Genomic DNA, 20,000 nt, shown 5'->3' with positions numbered 1-20,000 from the left:
TTTTGGCCTTAGGATATAGAAGGACTTTATATCACCAAATCTCCAAACAAATTATCATGTATAAGATTATACATATTATTATGCTCTGTTTCTATTTTATGCATACGAATACTTTAATTCTGAATTTATATTCAAAAGGCAAGCACCTACCAGCTTTAGGTTCTTCCTTTTTTAAGCGATGTGAATGAGAAGACACACTCTAGCAGTATTTATGGGAGGAAAATGTGGGTGGGACAGTTTGTACAATTTAAAACATAAAGCATATAGGGTATTATCAATAAAAATAAGGGGAAACATCCTTTCTTCGAAAATTCTTATCTCAGGCTATTTGCCTGTCTAGGGAAAAGAGGGCAATTACAGGAAAAACAGATAAGGGAGCACGCAGTGCCTCCCAACTAATTTCCAACAGTCGTTTTTATTGTTAAAGTGAGGACTGTGGTGCCTGTGTCTACAGCACTGTAAGTTACAGACACCATGGTTCCTTAGGCCCAGCTCTCATCAGGACCATCTGCTCTGCTTGGTTATTGGGGAGCCCCCAGCCTTTGCTGTCACATCCAGCCACGAGTACCTACGATTTGAGAAATGAATGTCTGGTCCCCTTTCTGACTTAGGGGCATCCAAGTTCAGAAGATTCCCATGTAAACCATTGTGTTCTGTTGGAGAAGTCCATCCAGTGGAGGTTGCTAGGCACACTACTGTTTCAAAGTCTCTCATATGGTAAGGACTTCCCCCTATGCACAGGAGAACATACATGTAAACATACAATCACAGGCAGTTCAGTAGAGGCCTCTTTCTAGTTTTCTTCTCATAAAATGGCTTGGTGTTAAATTGGCTCAGGTAATTAGCCAGGCCTAGTGAGGATTCACAGGGCCCTTCTACATTTTGGGAATAAATGACTTCCTTTCCATAATCCTTGAGCCAGTGGGTAGTAAAGAGCATCATGGTGGGATCAGTGGATGAAGACCTAACAAAGAATGTGAGATTAAGTTCTGCATGTTCCCTGATTCCAGTGGTGAATATGTTCATGGGAAAGTCATGACAGGCCTCTGGGGACTTGCATGAAAATTGGCACAGAGAACTTCCTAGCTGCTCTGGTCACTGGCATAGATAGCATCCAATGACTGGCCTGGGATCTTAACTCTTGTAAGAAGATGAAGACAAAGTGGCTGCCCACCGTTCATTTTACCCAGCACCCTATAAATTCTACTACCCCAGCAAAGTCCAAATCAGGAGATCTTGTCCCTGGCTTCCAGATGAAGAAACTCATATCTGAGCTAGGAGGCAGAGAAGACAGAAACTCACCAGATTCAGAAAGCAAGATTTAGGAAGTCAGTTTTTCTAAGGAGTGGCCACAGGGTCAGATGGGAGAAAATGTTGGTGTTGTACAGCAGTTCGGTGGCTGTCTCGGGTCTTCTGACTCACTGGAAGAGAGGAGCCAGAGGCTCAAACACAAAGGAAAGATCAAGAGCCAGAAAGAGTGATGGTTCTAGTCTGACTTGCACACATTGTCCACATGGCTGCAAGTGTCACTCTTTACCCCAAAATGTGTAAAATCTGTAAATCAAATGGTGTTGGAGATGGATAAAAGTTGACCTTGTGTTTCCTCTCATATTACCAATACAAGTGAATTTAATGTTCCCTAGATTTACCTAAGCTAAAACGTTATTGCACCCTAATAAAGTCCTTCATTTATTTTTAATTATTAAGCAAAATTTAAAGTGTCATAAAGAAATTTTTAAATAAAATGTACTTTACTTGATTTTTTCTCTGTGCATCTTTACACTCTCCTTCTCCCCTGCTTACTCTTCTTCTAACCTGAGCCTAACCTGAGCCACGTGTGTGTGTGTGTGTGTGCCTGTGTGCATATGTGCATGCATGTTCATGTCATGCATTTGGGACAGAGATATAGATAGATAGATAGATAGATAGATAGATAGATAGATAGATAATAGAAAGAAAGAAAGATAGATGATAGATAGAAAGAAAGAAAGATAGATGATAGAAAGCAAGAAAGCAAGAAAGAAAGAAAGAAAGAAAGCAAGAAAGCAAGAAAGCAAGAAAGCAAGAAAGCAAGAAAGCAAGAAAGCAAGAAAGCAAGAAAGCAAGGCAGGCCAATTAGTGACTAGTTTAATGTATTTCTCATCAAGATAAGGCAAGCTACACCTTTTCAGAAATTAATGAACATAACAAGGCTTCAAAATTATCTGTATCTATAGCCAACTTCAGTCATTATTTTAAACATTTGGAAAGCTAAAATCATTTATTATAATCACATACTCCATGTTTTCTCCTGTGTTTCCTGACAATAAAATTCTACTAAAATTCACAAGGCTGTCATGTATTATAACACTTACAGATGTGATTTTCTCAAGGTTTCCCCATGTAGATGCAGAAGTAGCTTCCACAACAACACTAGCAAGTGGATAGAGCCCATCTGAACTCAGATGCTCTAATGGCTGCAGGAAAAGCCATGCAGCCTGGCAGACTCAGGATCCAGGAAGCTATGTCAGTATGGACCACACAACAGTCGACAGTCACTAAGAGATAATATCTTCCAGTCCCCTTTCTGGGAAGCAGAGCCAGAGGGATCTCTGGAGCCAGTGTACTGAATGGGCAAGTTACAAGTGTAGTGAGAGACCATGTCTTAAAAATAAGGTAGAGAAAAACTATAGATACCCCAGCCTCCTCTTGCACATGTGTTTATACTTATATCTACATGTGTAACATCCACACAAATATGTACACACATGTGCATAAGTATACACACAGAGAGAGAAAGGCATGTGCTCACACACACAATGACAAGTGTCTATCACATCACCATAAAGACAGCCACAACAGTGCTTAGAATCACACTCAATTTCTCCAGACAACTCACTCTGCCAAGCAAACTGGGATGAAAGGACAGAGCTATGAAAATCTAGAAGTGGTTGGCACCGTCCCAGAATGGATGCCCTTTACACACACACACACACACACACACACACACACACACACACACACACACACACACACCACAATGAAATGAGTTTAGTTAAAGAGATTTCAATTTCTGAAAGGCAAATTTGATTCTGAAATAGGTTTTCAAATTCCACACATGCGGGCACCCATGCCCTGTCCCGCTCCGAGGTGAGTCAATGAGCTATTCCACGGATCGCTCATCTCACGTGGAACTGTAATGAGATTTGGAAGCAAATTGCATGGGCTTGAAATTATAATGGCTGCCATTGACCAAAGTAACTCCAGTGTTCTGTTTTTGCAAATGATGGCTTATAAAAAATAATCTCCCCTCAAAGAAACTCCAATCAACTCCTTTATATGCACCTGCCAAATCCCTGTTACCTAAGCTAATCAATATAAACGCTCTCTGCAAGTAGAGAGCACAGCTCTGGGTTTGCAGCACCCACATTCTTCTAGGGAGAGCATCAGGCCAGGTCTGTGGGACTCAGAGACAGAGCACACAGTCGCTCTGAAATTACAGCCACCTGAGCAGGGCCTGGCTCAGAGAGACAGGTCCAAAGGCCCATGTTCTGGCACCAGGGATTTTCCTGTCTCAGTGGAAGTCTCCTGAGATGACCCAGTTGTTTATCTCTCAACGGAGAGGCCCAAGGAATCTAAGCTGGCAGACAGTTGAATGTTTTCCACTGACTCCTGAGATTGCTGTTGTGTGGCTGTAGGGCTATCGGATTACACACAAGGCTAAGTCATATGTCTGTGGGTACCTTCAAATGGGAAATGTTCTATAGGTTTTCATGACTATAAAACATATATTACCAAAGAGATACTGTGCACATATGTTAAAATCAGAAGGTATTTCCTGTATTAGTCACGAAGACTGTGTTGAGGGCATAGCCATCCCATACCACCAGATGGACAGCTGTCTGATCCTCCTCACACCATGAGAACTTGTAGGGATCACCTTGTTGGTATCGACTCTTATGGAGCAGTCTGTAATCCAGGCAGCAACCTTCTGCCTGGATTAGGGGGCTGTTGTTCAAATGTTGTTCAAATGTCTGCTTGGAGTATCATCCTCCTAAAAGAAATTTTGGATCAAAGAACCCACAGCATTGGAAAAGTTCTGATACATGTGTGAATTACTCAAAAGAAAGTGACACCCATCAAGTCACTGAAGCGTGTGTGTGTGTGTGTGTATGTGTGTGTGTGTGTGAAGCAAGCATGTGTGATGCATGTGTGTATATCTTTATGTTTGATAAATGTGTAGACTATATGTATTTGATATATGTGTGGTATATATGGTTATATTTGTGTGCAATGTATGTGTATATGATGTATGTGTTGTGTATGTTGTGTGTGTGTGTGTATGCATGTGTGCCTACATACATTTGCACATGGGAATGTATCAGTGAATATTCCACTCTGACAATAGAAAAAGGGAGAGAACCTCATAGTGTTCACTTTACCCATCCGTCTTTCTCTTCATCCTCTCTATTGGGTGTGTCCTAGTTCAATCTTGACATCTTTGGGATGTAGATCCTCTGTCTCCAAGTAGATACCTTATCCTCTGAAATTTGTATCCAGTTCCACAACCTCCCTATTTGAGTTCCTGTACACCTCCCTTTTCTGACTGTGTCACTCAGCCTGTCCATGTCCTCCACTCAGTGGCAGAAAAACCACCTTGCTATCACCCTTGTCTTTTCTTCTTCTTCTCCTTCTTCTCCTTCTTCTTCTTCTTCTTCTTCTTCTTCTTCTTCTTCTTCTTCTTCTTCTTCTTCTTCTTCTTCTTCCTCTTCTTCTTCTTCTCTTCTTCCTCCTCCTTCTCTTCCTCCTCCCCCTCCTCCTCTCCTTCACCCTTCCCCTTTCCCTTCTCCTTCTCCTTCTTCTTCTCCCTCTCCCTCTCCCCTCCCCCTCCTCCCCCTTCCTATTTCTCCACCCTACCTCGCCTTCCCCTTCCTTCTCCTTCTCCCCCTTTCTCCTCCTACCCCTCCCCCTTCCTTCTCCCCCTCTTCTTCATCCCACTCCCCCTTCCTTATCCTCCCTCCCCCTCTCCCCCTTCTCTTCCTCTTCTTCCTTCTCTTCCTGTCTCATTACGTCCTCTCACAGTCACATGAAAATGTAACCACTGTACAACAGGAGGTTCCATTTAACACTAGCCCCAGTGTCGGTTGCCATGAAATACTGCACATGTTATATGTTTTGGATCCCCTGATTTTTTCCCTTTGAGTATTTCAGATCGATTTGTTAGACAGAGCACCCACAGCACAGAAGGATAGATTCCAAATGCTCCCAACAGGGAGGAAGCGTTAGAACTCCTCTCTCAACCAAGTCAGAAGGACCTAATATTTTATAAACTCTTACAATTAACTTCTAAGGTTCTGGAAATTTTCTGGACCAACAGGAGATTCTGATGCATATGGAGATGCTGATGCTATGTCAAGTACTTATGTACCCTTTCGTCAATCCATAAGATGTTTTAGTCAGTTTGGGCTATGCTAGCTATCTCAGACTGGATGATTTGTGACTGACAGAAGTTCATCCCTCATGGTTTGTGAGGCTATGACACTGATACGAGGATTGTAGTGGGTCACTGTTTAGAAGTACTCTCTCTGGAACCTTGCACATGGCCAAGGACCTCTTTCATAGTGTTGTTGATCTCGTTGCGAGACCCCTGTCCATTGGCTTCCCCACCTCTCAAACCCCATCTCAATATTAACATATCAGTTATTCACTCTCAGTACAGGGATTCTGAGGGACACACCCTGCCAGACCACAGCCCAGGGACGCCTTTGAAAAGTTTGTCTGAACTTGTCCTTGAATACTTAAGCCACAATTCTGTTTATGAAATCTGTATTCCAGCCTGACAGAAATGTGGGTCCAGAGAAGCAAGTGTCAGACATACTAAAGTGTCACGGTCATGAGCTGCAGAGACAGGTCTGCCAACAGAGTACTCACACTGAAGGACCTGAGCATGAGCCCCGGAGTCCACATGACAAGCTGATGTTGTGCCATTTGCTTGTAATCTCAGTGCTATGGACACAGAGACATGAGGATGTCTAAGGTTCATGGGCCAGCAAGTGAAGCATAATTGGTGAGCATCTCCCTCCATCCCAGTGAAAGTCCCTGTCCCATGAATCCAGATGACTTCCTTAGGAATGACAAGCAAGGTTGACCTCTGGCTTCCACAAGCATTCACACACACACACACACACACACACACACACACACACACACACACAGGTGTCATCAGTTAAAAAAAAAATAATTCCAAACAGAAAACCATAAACTTCTGAAAACCAGGCTTCAGCTTGGGCCAGAATCCCCTCAATCATAATCCAGGATGAGTGGCTATGGAACATGTTATTGATGTCACTCCACATAGTGTAAGGATTCCTGGGCAGCAGTAAGACAGGTCGAGCATTGTTTGACACATTGAAATTCACAAGCAAGCTCATTTACACAGTGGAATACTACTCAGCTTATTAAAAACAAAGGCATCATGAAATTCCCAGTCAAATGGATGAAACTAGAAAATAGCATCCTGGGTGAGGTAGCTCAGACCAGAAAGGACATGCATGGTACATACTCACTTGTGAGTGGATATTAGCCATAAAGTACAGAATAACCAGGCTATAATTCACAGACCCAAAGAATCTAAGTAACAAAGAGGGCCCAAGGAAGAATGTTTGAATCTCACTCAGAAAGGAAAATAAAATAGTCACTGGAGGTGGTGGGAGGGAGAAAGGGAGGGAAGGAGGGAACTGGGTGGGAGAACAGATGAGGAGGGGAATTGGGGGAGAAGCATAGGCATAAGGAGAGTTGGGGAGTCTATGAGGGTGACTCTACTGAGACACCGAGCAATGGGGAATGTGGAGCCTAAAGTAGCCACCCCCTATAGTCAGGCAGGACACCCTAGTAGCATAAGGATGTCAGGTCCACCCACAGAGCCTTTGACCAAAAGTGTGTCCTGTCTACAAGAAGTGCAGGGACAAAGATGGAGCAGAGACTGAGGGAATGGCCAACAAATGACTGGTCCAACTTGAGACCCATCCTCATGGGCAAGATCCATCCTTAACACTATTAATGTTAGTTACTCTGTTACGCTTGCAGATAGGAGCCTAGCATAACTGTTTTCTGAGAGGTTCCACCCAGCTGTCGATGGAAACAGATGCAAAGACCCACAGCCACACATTAGCCAGAGCTCAGGGAGTCCTGTGGAAGAGGTCAGGGAAAAAAACTGGGACCTGGAGGGAATAGAGACTCCATAGGAACATCAATAGAGCCAAGCAGCCTGGATGGGGTTCCCAGAAACTGAACTACCAACCAAAGTGCCCATGGGCTGGACTTAGGGCCTGCACATATGTAGCAGATGTGCGTATTGGTCTTCATGTTGGTCCTCCAACAACTGGAGTAGGTACTGTCTCTGACTTTGTTACCTCCCTATGGATCCTGTTCCCTAACTGGGCTGCCTTGTCTGGCGTCAGCAGGAGACGATGTGCCTAGTCCTGTAGTGACTTAGTTGGTACCCAGGGATCTTTCCACTTCTCAGAAGAGAAGCAGGCAAAGGATGGGAGAGGGGCTGTGTGAGGGGGGACTAGGAGGAGGAAGGGGGTTGTGATCAGGATGTAAAGTGAATAAATAAATTAATGGAAGAAAAATAAGACTTTATATTTCTGTGTTCCTTATACATCTTATTTAATATTAACTAATCAGCCGCCATGTGCCTGTTTATGTCTGACCTCCAAGTGTTCCCTTCGTGTTTGCTAACAGTTTAGCTTCTGGAGGCTACGCTGACAGCACATGGTCCCACTTTTGTGTAATTCTGGATCCCACTGAATTATTATGTGCTCACTATGCAAGCATGAGGCCTGGGTTTTGTTTTCAGACACACCCAAATGTAGGCATAGTAGCACATACTTCTAGTCCCAGCACTGGGAAGGCAGAGAGATAAATCCAGAAGGCTCTCTGGACAGATGGCTAGTTCAAGTGGCAAGTTGTGTGTTCAGTGTTCAACGAGAGATTCTGTCTCAAAAATTAAGTGAAGAGTGATTGAGGATGACACCTGAAGTTGACCTCTGTCCTACAAACAGACACACACATGCATACAAACACGTACATGCCCATGTGCATATACACACATACACATGCATATGTACTGACAGACACATATACACCAACACACATATATACACACATGCACACACATGCATATGCACAGACAGATGCACACACACATGCACACACACACTGACACACACAAACACATTAACACACACATGCACACACACATGCATATGCACTGACACACACATACATACTGACACAGACACACACACACGCATATGCACTGAGAGACACACATACTGACACACACACTGACACACACATACACACTGATACACACACAGACACACACATGCACATACACATGCATATGCACTGATAGACATGCATATGTATACTCATATGCACATACACTCACACATTGACACACACTGACACACACACTGACACATATACACACTGACACACACTGACACACACATAAACACAGGCATACACACAGGCACACATACAGGCACACACAAATGCATATTCACTGACAGACATGCATATGTATATTCATATGCACATACACATACACACACTGACACACACACATACACACTGACACACATTGACTCACTGACAGACACACAATGATACACACATAAACAATGACACACACACATAAACACTGACACACACACACTGACACACATATACACACTGACACACACTGACACAGACATACATACACACTGATACACACACACTGACACACACATACACCCCACACATCTTCTGCTGGAGTCCTATGAAGTAAGCAATACTTGTATAGAACTTCAGCTCTGTGAAACTGAAAGCAGCTGATTCCTAAAATATATTACAATGTGAATCTGATACATTCTTTCGAAGAGTGATGATCGGCTCAGTAGAACCTGCTTTTCTAAATGCTTTCTACTTATCTCTCAACATAGAGCTTAGAAACAGCCTTGAACACGGAAAGACTCAGGTGTGTCAGCTTTCTATAGCAGGTGACGTAAAGGCTACCCACCCCTGACTGCAGAGGCACAGGGCGAGTGTTCCAGTTTCAACCTGCTGCTGTGGTGAAACCGTCTGAGCAAAAACAACTTAAGGGAAGAAAGGATTAATTGTGCTTACAGGTCCCAGTCCATCACTGAGGGGAGTCAGTGCAGAAAATCAAGGAGGAACTTGAAGCAGAAAGCATGCAGGAAGGGAGCTTTCTATTTTGCCTGTTCACTAGGTTCTACTTATATCATTTTTTTTTATACAGCTCAGAACTACTTGCCCAAGAATGGTACCCACCCCTCCCCCTGGTCTGGGCCTCCTACAGAAAATAATGATAAAGGTACTTTCCCTATAGTCATGATTACAGACCAGTCTGATGTAGGCATTTTCTCAATCCTAGATTTCCTCTTGGACTTCACTAGGCCATGTCAAGTTGATAATCAAAGCTAAGATGTACAGTAAGTGTTGAACCTGACTTTGAAGCATATTACATCTATTAGAAAGTGACTCTAAGACAGTCCACAATTCCCAGCATTCCATGTTGCAGGTGGTGAAAGATGCAAGGACTTAAAAAAGGAGACAAGAGGCTGTGCAAGGCCAAGCCCTTGGCAAACATATTCATTCCTGTCCTCAGAGGTCAGGACACTACAGAAGCAAGGGATGTAAAGTGAAATACTGGGTTACTCGGCTCCACGGGGCAGCTCCCTCACCACCCAGTACTGTCCCTGGGAAGCATAATTCTATCTCTCCAGGACCTGACTAGAAGTATAAACTCTACAGGAAAAATGAAGATAAAATGCAGATGAATTTAACACGCTGTTGTGGAGGTCCTTGGAGAAGCCCCAAGTTCATTACCACTGGTCACATTCAGAGGAAGAAACTTGTCCTTCAGTGACGGCTCCTCTGCAGAATTTATCTCAGAAATTGAGTACTGGGGGATGTTCATTTACCTTCACTGAGTAATTTGAACAATAGTGGACAGGGATGCAGAAAAAATGATCCAGTAATTATACACTTGATGTATTGGGTAGAGTAATATTGATGATGTCAGTTAAGGACGGAGGCTTTATTGGTTATAAAATTAAAGCATCTTAGTTTATGTTTAAACTGTGTGAGAGCAAATATAAGAAAAGTGTATTTGATACACATGCCACCAAACATTTCATAAATCCTTTATCTAAGCAGACACTAACCACTCCACATAGCCACCTGGACAGAAGTGTCCAGGGACTAGAATTGTGGCTGACATTGCTGTGATTTTCAGTTGGATTCCACCTTGCAATCGGGTGGACAGAGACTCCCCAAAGCATTGCCTACTCAACTGCCCATTCTCCTCTGAGATGTTAAATGCACCCATACTTCTGAATCCCTCAGTAGTGAATCCTTAAAAATAAATGCGCCTTAACACTCACACACTTTGGATACCCTGAGGGAACCAGTTGGAGACGAACGAGTGAAGTCTCAAGCAGCCCAAGGATGCCCACGATGTCCCAGCATTACTAGCTGAAACCTAGCCATGTCTATGACCTGCCTAGGCAAAGAAAGAATGCCTTGACCCTTCCACCAATTAATGGCATGCCTTGAAACTGGTACAAGTGAAGCAGAGGCATCTAATGTGTGTTGGCCACTGACTGCTGTTTTGCTTAACAAGGCAAGGAAATTGTTGTCACTACATCAGGGCAGTATAGGTCACAGTGAAAGTCAGTGGGAGAATTAAAGTTTGTCACCAAGTGAGTTTTCCACAGACAATCAATAAGTATAAGGCAAGGATACATTTTATAATGCTATTTTTTAAGTTTGCTAACTAGATATAGACTTTAATACATAGCAAATGCAATAAGATAAAGGTGCTATTATTTGTCTCACTGAAAATTAGTGGCAGTTGCTATGAAGAGACCTGCCCTGAGCACTTGCATTTGTTTATATTATTCCATTGTAAAAATACCTGGCAGACATGTTCTCATCCATAGCACAGTGGTACTCACCTGTGGAGGTCTAGTGATACATTCAATTCAGATTATCCAGAATATAGGTAAGACCTAGGCTAGGACTGCCTAGAGCAATATGCCATGGAGCCCAGCAGAACTAAGGAGAAGGGTGTAATGAGAAGAACATTCTTATGGTTATCTGAGAACTTCTAAGATGCAGTCTTACTCTCTAGCCCAGGCTGACTCTTCACTCTTGGCAATTTCAATTAAACCCACCAAACACTTGGGTCACAGGCATGAGCCACCATGCCCAACTTAGGTGAGGGCCTTTCAGAGTTACAAACAAAGTGAACTTTTAGTAGTCCCCAGAGAGAAGAGCAGTGGACACTTGTTCCTGTTTTACAACAGCTTCAGATTATTAGGAATTAATTCATAGGCCCAAGTTTCCTGTGCCGTCTGCCATCTTTTGCTCCTTCCCTGACTTCAATAGATTTTTTTGGAAACAGTTTATGGAAGGCCTCTCTAGGCCTAGCTGGAGTCTGAGTAAACCACCACTGTGTTCTAGCAAAAAATGTCAGGAAAGGTTTGCTATAGCTTTGTAATAGTTTGCAAAGGTAATTATAGCTTTGGAGGGAGAGTCCAGCTCAATGACAGAGGCATGGAGCATGCTTGTGTGTGGATACCTGTAGACCATGCCTTCTGGGACCAAAGACAGGCATGGCCATACTGGTGTCATGAAGTATGGCATTTGGGGCATTACCTTGACATTCCTGGTCCTCACAGATCCCAGTACCCTAAATTCACAGTTCCCACAAGACACACCTCACCCATCAGGTAACCCATATGGTGTGTAGAAATGGTGTGTGTATGTGTTTTATGTGTGTATGCATACATGGTGTGTGTGTGTGTGGTTTGTGTATGTATATAAGGTTTCTTACTTTCCTGTGAAGAGAATCTTCCACCAACCTATCCCTTTCTGTTGGAGAAACCAAGGGACAAGATGTCTTCCTGGTCCTTCTTCCTGTGTTCAGTTGTCTCCTATCACTCCAAAACAGACCTGGAGGTCTTATGGTGCAGATTTCTCATCACGAGGCTGAGTACATGTGACTTGCCAAAGTCATCTCTTTCAGCTGCCTGGGTCTTGTGATCTTCTGACCATTGGGAGAGTTGGAGGGAATTAAGACCCACCCAGTGTGGTGAGGATGTGGGGTTCTAGAAATCTCTCCCTTTGGGACTTTCAATTCCTCTTCTGCCTTGCTCTCAGACTTATTTCTTTGGCCATCAGTGTATTTTAGCAAAAAAAAAAAAATCGGGAAAAGTTTGATATATCTTTGTAATACTTTGCAAAAGTAATTAAAGCTTTGTCTCTTTGAGACAAATTCTATGAACTAATTCTTTGGCTTCAAAGCTGTTTTCTGCAAACAGAGAGGAGGTCTACTGACATTTAGGATTTCAGAACATTCTTACTCATGAGTTGTTCAGCAAGATAGATCCTAACTGAGGCAGGTTCTGAGCAGAATGAACAAAAGATTCACTGTGAGCCCCCCTTCCTCACAGAGATAGATCTCTCTCGCTCACAGGCACAGAGTGCCAGCTGGATGCGGAATGGGCTCCATTAACCAGATGTCGCCTGGCTACCAGAACCATCGCCAGCCAGGGCGAGTGCCATGTGAGCGGTGAGAGAGAAGTTTAATTCGCTTACCCAGGCGTTTACACCCCATTCCACCTAATGTGCTTAGAATATAACAAGACCACTCTGTCATCGCGAGCGCTTTGTCTGTCCTCGGGAAGAGGAATCGATGCATTTTTATCCTGCGCCGAGCAGTTTCTCCTGTTGGCTCTCCCTGGAATAGTAGCTACAGAAGCTATGGATCAATGTAGAGGAGCACCCGCTCAGATCCAGAGCTACACCTCACATCTGTGCATCCTAAAATGAAGTTAATCACACTAACTTCCCCTGCTCTTTTTTGTCAAGATGTTTTTCAAAGGTTGAGTAATATCCACATTTTAAAGTTTATGTACCACCCAGATCACTCTAGAAAACAACAACAGGAAATTTACAGGTTCAAGACTAGCCTGGGAAACTTAGGCAGACTGTCTCAAAACAAGAAAACTAAAGAAGAGCTTGGTTTGCTTAGTGCTAGAGCACTGGACTTATATGCATGATCTGTGTGGGCTCAGACCCAGCACCATGTACACACACACACATACACACCATATAAACCATATACACACACTGTATACACTACACATACACACATGCCATATACACAACATTCACCATATACATACCACACACATACACCTTTTACACACACACACACAACACACACATACACACACCATATAGGCACACACATATGCATGTCACTCATACCACATACACACCATACATATACCACACACACTATACCACACACCACACATTTCACACACACCACACACACACATATACACACACACTAAAAACACACACACACCACATACATGTACACACCACACAACATCCCCCCCATATATGCACACCATATATATACACACACATATTACATCATATCACACCATACCATATATACACACAAACCACATATACACCACATATACCATATACACATACAACACACAGGCACAAACATCATATCACACACATACACATATACCACACACTTATACACATACTCATATACACACACACATGCATCATCACACATACCACAAAATCGATACCATTTACAGACCATACAAACACACACATACACCACATACACACACAAACCTCATACCACATATACGCCATACACACATGCATTACACATATGACATAAACAAACATATCACACACAGAGACACACACTACACACTATACATTATATACACATACCACACACACCACACATACATAGACACACACCCACACACAAAAACCATATACATGCCACTCATACCACACACACACCATACATATACCACACACACTACACCACACATTTTACACATCACACACACACACTATGAACACATACATTGTATACCACATACCACATATCACACACACACATCACATATATCATGGACCCCGTTTCTTTCTTGGCAGTCCTGTTCTGATGTGCAACTACTCTGCTTGTCTTGGTTTATTTGCTATATTTTACACTTTGCTGAACATCTTTATTGTTCTGTCTTCCAATGGTGTCTTAGACTTTCCCATACATAGAATCAGATCTGCCCCAAATGTGATTGAAGTAGACTCAGGAAGTATCCAGTTGTTACAGCAGGATAAGGCAAGAGTTCTGGAGGGTTCAATGCACACAGAGGTTTGCTCAGCAAAAACAGAGGGACCTACAACTCCAGAAAGCAGGCAAACGTGTGAGTGCAGCTCTTCCCTGCAGACTGTGACCTGGTCTGTGACAGGGTAGTCATGTGACAGGGTGATTGAGATGGTGGGGTTCTCTACAGATGCATCCACAGGGGACCCAGCAGAGAGGACCAGAATACAGTTTGGGACCCCAGTACTCCTCGTATGCACACAGAATGAACCTTGGGTCATGTCCCCATGGCAATACGGGTCCTTGGGGATAACAGAGGTGAGACCCATCACCCAGTCACACCAGATATCCAGGAAACAAACACTTGGAAATCACATCAAATAGATGTTTCCAAACTGGAAGCAAGCAATCCTGCCCATTCTATGAAACAATCGCATCCAGCACACCTCTCCTCTTTCCTGAACAGTCCTAAAGTGTTTTGATGAAGCCAGGAGATTTTTATGTGGGCTGAGCAAATGCACCTTTGAGACCAAAGCTGATAAATCCCGATGCTGAAATATAAGTGGGAATAAGTGGTAAGAATCAATAGATGTCTGAAGAAAATCATAGGGGAGTAGATAAGAGGTGTGTGTGTGTGTGTGTGTGTGTGTGTGTACTTTCAGAGAGTCACACAAATGATACACATACACAGACACCATGCACACACACCATAAACATAGTCTAAGAAACAAAGTTAAAGAAATAAAAACAACCTAGGATTTAAACAGTTATTGAATGTTTACAGTAATTGAAGAGGGCCTGTGTCTGTACAAGATAAAGCTTGTATTTGCTCTCAAAAGCTACAAAATTCATAGGCAGTAGTATTTTTTATGTTTTTCTACTTTTCAGTTTGTTTTCCAGTGTCTTCCATGTTGCGCTGTATGCGGGCTCTCTGTTCATATCATAAAGCAGGACCTGTTTTGTTATGGAAGACATTCTATGGTCTGGGGAATTCAAAAGCGCCACAGGCTTGGGCAACAGGGTTCACACAGTCTCTATTGTACTGCTGCTATCTTCTTGGGTGTTTCTCCTCCTTCTCTTTGGGTGGTTTGGGCTCTGATTGTCCTTGATTTGTTCCTTGTTTGGTGGAGGTGGAGGTGACAGTGGCCTGGGCCCAGCCCAATGACTCATTTCATATGCACACCCCTCTCTTTATGAGGACCTTCTGTCTAAGTAAGGTCTCACTCTTAACCTACTGGGGCTGGGACTCTCACATATGTTATCCTGGAGTGCTGTAAACTCAGAAATGGCCAGGTGAGTCAAGTGTTCATTTCTGTCACAAGCATCTGAGAGAAATTCTGTAAAAGTGGAAGGATTTGTTTTGAATGACAGATTCAGAGGTGTCCATATATGGTCACTTGTTTATACTGGTTTGGGGTCTAAATCAAATGAGACTGTGCCTAGCAGGGAGTGTACACTGGGGGAAAGAGGCTTATCTCATGATGGACAGGAGACAGGGGAATCAAGAGAGAAAGGGGTCTGTGAGAAGGCAAAAGCCTCTGCTGACCTACTTCTTCTAGTTAGGCTTCATCTTCTAGGGTTTCATTCAATTATGCATCCATATATGGATTATCCATTTATCGGATCCAGTCTTCACAGAAGCTCCACTCTGAGAACTGCACTGGGGACAATACCTCCCACATATGGACCTTGCTGGAGCGTTTCAGATCCAAATCAAAACAGAAGCATATGTGGTGATTTTATATTAACCAAGTTAACTCCAGTTGGCTTCTTCTAAATGGCGGTTTAATAATCAAGTGCCTCCCATGGTTCCTTTAGTTGTGGTCGCTCATTCATGCCTTGCAGTGCTCACGCACTGTGGGACTGTGCAGGAACAGACAGTGGTCAGAGACTTGGGATGGGGCTGTATGGTGACTAGTTAGTTAGAAGGTGGAAAACATTACTAAAACACGGCTCCCAGCAACAGAAGTGCACTTGCATGCTGAAGGCACTTGAGCTCAGAGCTCAAGGGTCTACTTGGGGGGGGGGGAGGAAGGGAATCTGCTGTGTACAGACTCTAACTCGGTCACCCAATGTCACACCAGGACATCTGCAGGTTTTGCTTCCAACACCGAGGAATAAGGGATTTAGACATTAGATGAAGAGCTGTAACTGCAGACTTCCCACTGGAGGAGGAAGTGGGTACATGGGGACTTCCCACTGAAGGAGGAAGTGGGTACATGGGGACTTCCCACTGAAGGAGGAAGTGGGTACATGGGGACTTCCCACTGAAGGAGGAAGTGGGTACATGGGGACTTCCCACTGGAGGAGGAAGTAGGTACATGGGGACTTCCCACTGGAGGAGGAAGTAGGTACATGGGGACTTCCCACTGAAGGAGGAAGTAGGTACATGGGGACTTCCCACTGAAGGAGGAAGTAGGTACATGGGGACTTCCCACTGAAGGAGGAAGTAGGTACATGGGGACTTCCCACTGGAGGAGGAAGTGGGTACATGGGGACTTCCCACTGGAGGAGGAAGTGGGTACATGGGGACTTCCCACTGAAGGAGGAAGTAGGTACATGGGGACTTCCCACTGAAGGAGGAAGTAGGTACATGGGGACTTCCCACTGAAGGAGGAAGTAGGTACATGGGGACTTCCCACTGGAGGAGGAAGTAGGTACATGAGGACTTCCCACTGGAGGAGGAAGTAGGTACATGGGGACTTCCCACTGGAGGAGGAAGTAGGTACATGGGGACTTCCCACTGAAGGAGGAAGTGGGTACATGGGGACTTCCCACTGGAGGAGGAAGTAGGTACATGGGGACTTCCCACTGGAGGAGGAAGTAGGTACATGGGGACTTCCCACTGGAGGAGGAAGTGGGTACATGGGGACTTCCCACTGGAGGAGGAAGTGGGTACATGGGGACTTCCCACTGGAGGAGGAAGTAGGTACATGGGGACTTCCCACTGGAGGAGGAAGTGGGTACATGGGGACTTCCCACTGGAGGAGGAAGTGGGTACATGGGGACTTCCCACTGGAGGAGGAAGTGGGTACATGGGGACTTCCCACTGGAGGAGGAAGTGGGTACATGGGGACTTCCCACTGGAGGAGGAAGTAGGTACATGGGGACTTCCCACTGAACGAGGAAGTAGGTACATGGGGACTTCCCACTGAAGGAGGAAGTAGGTACATGGGGACTTCCCACTGGAGGAGGAAGTGGGTACATGGGGACTTCCCACTGGAGGAGGAAGTGGGTACATGGGGACTTCCCACTGGAGGAGGAAGTGGGTACATGGGGACTTCCCACTGAAGGAGGAAGTAGGTACATGGGGACTTCCCACTGAAGGAGGAAGTAGGTACATGGGGACTTCCCACTGGAGGAGGAAGTAGGTACATGAGGACTTCCCACTGGAGGAGGAAGTAGGTACATGGGGACTTCCCACTGGAGGAGGAAGTAGGTACATGGGGACTTCCCACTGAAGGAGGAAGTGGGTACATGGGGACTTCCCACTGAAGGAGGAAGTGGGTACATGGGGACTTCCCACTGGAGGAGGAAGTAGGTACATGGGGACTTCCCACTGGAGGAGAAGGCAGGTTCATGAGGACTTCCCACTGGAGGAGGAAGTAGGTACATGAGGACTTCCTATTGAAGGAGGAAGTGAGTACACAGGAACTTCCTTCACTGAAGGAGGAGGCAGGTACATGGGGTTCAGAAAGCGTGGCTGGGAGATGAATCTGAGAGCTTCTCTGAACTGCAAACCTCCGGCCTCATTCCTTTATGTTTACACTAAATCTCAAACACTCTTGTGTCATCTTTCATAACCATATTACAATTTAATAAATTTTATACCCATATAACACTTGGTTGGGTAACTTTTGCAATGCACACGACTCACTTGTGAAAGGTAGCACTGCTTGTTTTAGGATGCACCCCATTGATGAAACTATTATTCCCTCCACACCTTAGCTCAGCAGTCTCCCTCTAGAAGGAACTGTAACACACGATGAGAAGATCTGAGTTCTCATATTTTTCCTCAGCTCATTCAAAATGGTGGAGGACAGTGATATTCAGTTCTTGGCATCTGGGCATTCCTGTGCTACTTTTTAATGACTTATAGCTCAGGCATTTGATATCATAAAATATTTTTGTTGCAAATTATTTTGATTTAAGCCTTCTCTATCTTCTGTTACTTTCCCTGGGAGAAGTAAACATCTGTCACCCCAGATAGGGAGCCTTGGCAGACAGAAATGAGTCTATCCAAGTCAAGATTAGTTAATCGATGATGAGTGTATTTGAACTACTTACAGAAAGGAGGGTTACCCAAAGGTGGCATCATGGGAAGGTCACCTCTAGCAGGGGTAATGACTCATGAACCCTCTGACCAATACACAGGGGGCAGCTTGACTGGGGAAATCCCTCATCAGCATTTGTTTACTGCTTTTATAACTGGGGAGGAATCTTGTGAATCTGTAGCCTCTTGAGCCTCCTGAGTCTTGTAAGTTATAGGCACATCCAAAACTTTCTGACTGTCTTTAGCTTCCTCAATTTCATAGGCCTCCTTTTCCCCGCTAGGAAGAAATACTTCATTTTGGAATAAATAGTTATTTAACATTCACTCACAAAGAGTCATTATTAAATAAAATGTGTATAATATGAAAAGGCTGACTGACGTGCTGTAATGAATACATTTAAATAATCATACTAATTGCACAATAGCAATTTTCTATTAAAAAAACCCCTAAAATGTCAAAAGTAGAATAGAAATCAAGAAAAGTAAAATTCAATACCACTGGTAAAATTTGTATACCATACTCCTCCCGTTCATTGTCTCAAATATCATTTTATTGTTATGTGACATCAATGAATTTACCAAGTGAACATACTCAGTTCCCTCGCTGAAAGAACTACTCTTGCTTTTGATTAGCTTCTGAGAGTGGTAATGAGTTTTAAGAGGCACCATGTCAGATAAAGGAAATAGGGCTTTGCAAGGTGAGACATTGCCCTCAGTCTTGATGCCCCTACTCTATTGTTACAAGCCTACATTTTAGATGACTTCCATACTTAACCCCTACACGTAGAGTCTGTGATTCATTTGATAGGTGATTCTTTGATGAGGCATTTTAAATCAAGAACGACACTAGGTGGTGTGATTTGTATATTTTACCTTTTATTCAGAACAGTACATTTGGCCAAACTACTGAGACTGAAATTTTACAAGTGAGGAGCACAGAGCTGGGTGAGGGAAGGGAGTGTGGTTATAGTCACAGGGCTGGTGAGATCCAGTCTTGTAGTCACAATCACAGGGCTGGTGAGATCCAGTCTTGTGGCCACCGTCACAGGGCTGGTGAGATCCAGTCTTGTGGCCACCGTCACAGGGCTGGTGAGATCCAGTCTTGTGGCCACCGTCACAGGGCTGGTGAGATCCAGTCTTGTGGCCACCGTCACAGGGCTGGTGAGATCCAGTCTTGTGGCCACCGTCACAGGGCTGGTGAGATCCAGTCTTGTGGCCACAGTCACAGGGCTGGTGAGATCCAGTCTTGTGGCCACCGTCACAGGGCTGGTGAGATCCAGTCTTGTAGTCACAGTCACAGGGTTGGTGAGACCCAGGTTGGAACTGTTTCTCTAGCATCAAGACACACAGAAATATTTTCACTCCTCTCTCAACAAGCAGAATGTTTCACAATTTTGTCAAATGATTAGAAAATTAAAAAACCAAAACATTTCAAGCTGTTCTGACTCTGACATCAGTAGTTCCTGGAAGAGCTGGCTCTTCCGACGTCAGTGGCTCCATTCACTACTT

Source organism: Arvicanthis niloticus, chromosome 14 (assembly GCF_011762505.2).
Source record: "Arvicanthis niloticus isolate mArvNil1 chromosome 14, mArvNil1.pat.X, whole genome shotgun sequence".
NCBI classification, from domain to species: domain Eukaryota; kingdom Metazoa; phylum Chordata; class Mammalia; order Rodentia; family Muridae; genus Arvicanthis; species Arvicanthis niloticus.
Note: the sequence above shows the minus strand (reverse complement) of the source record.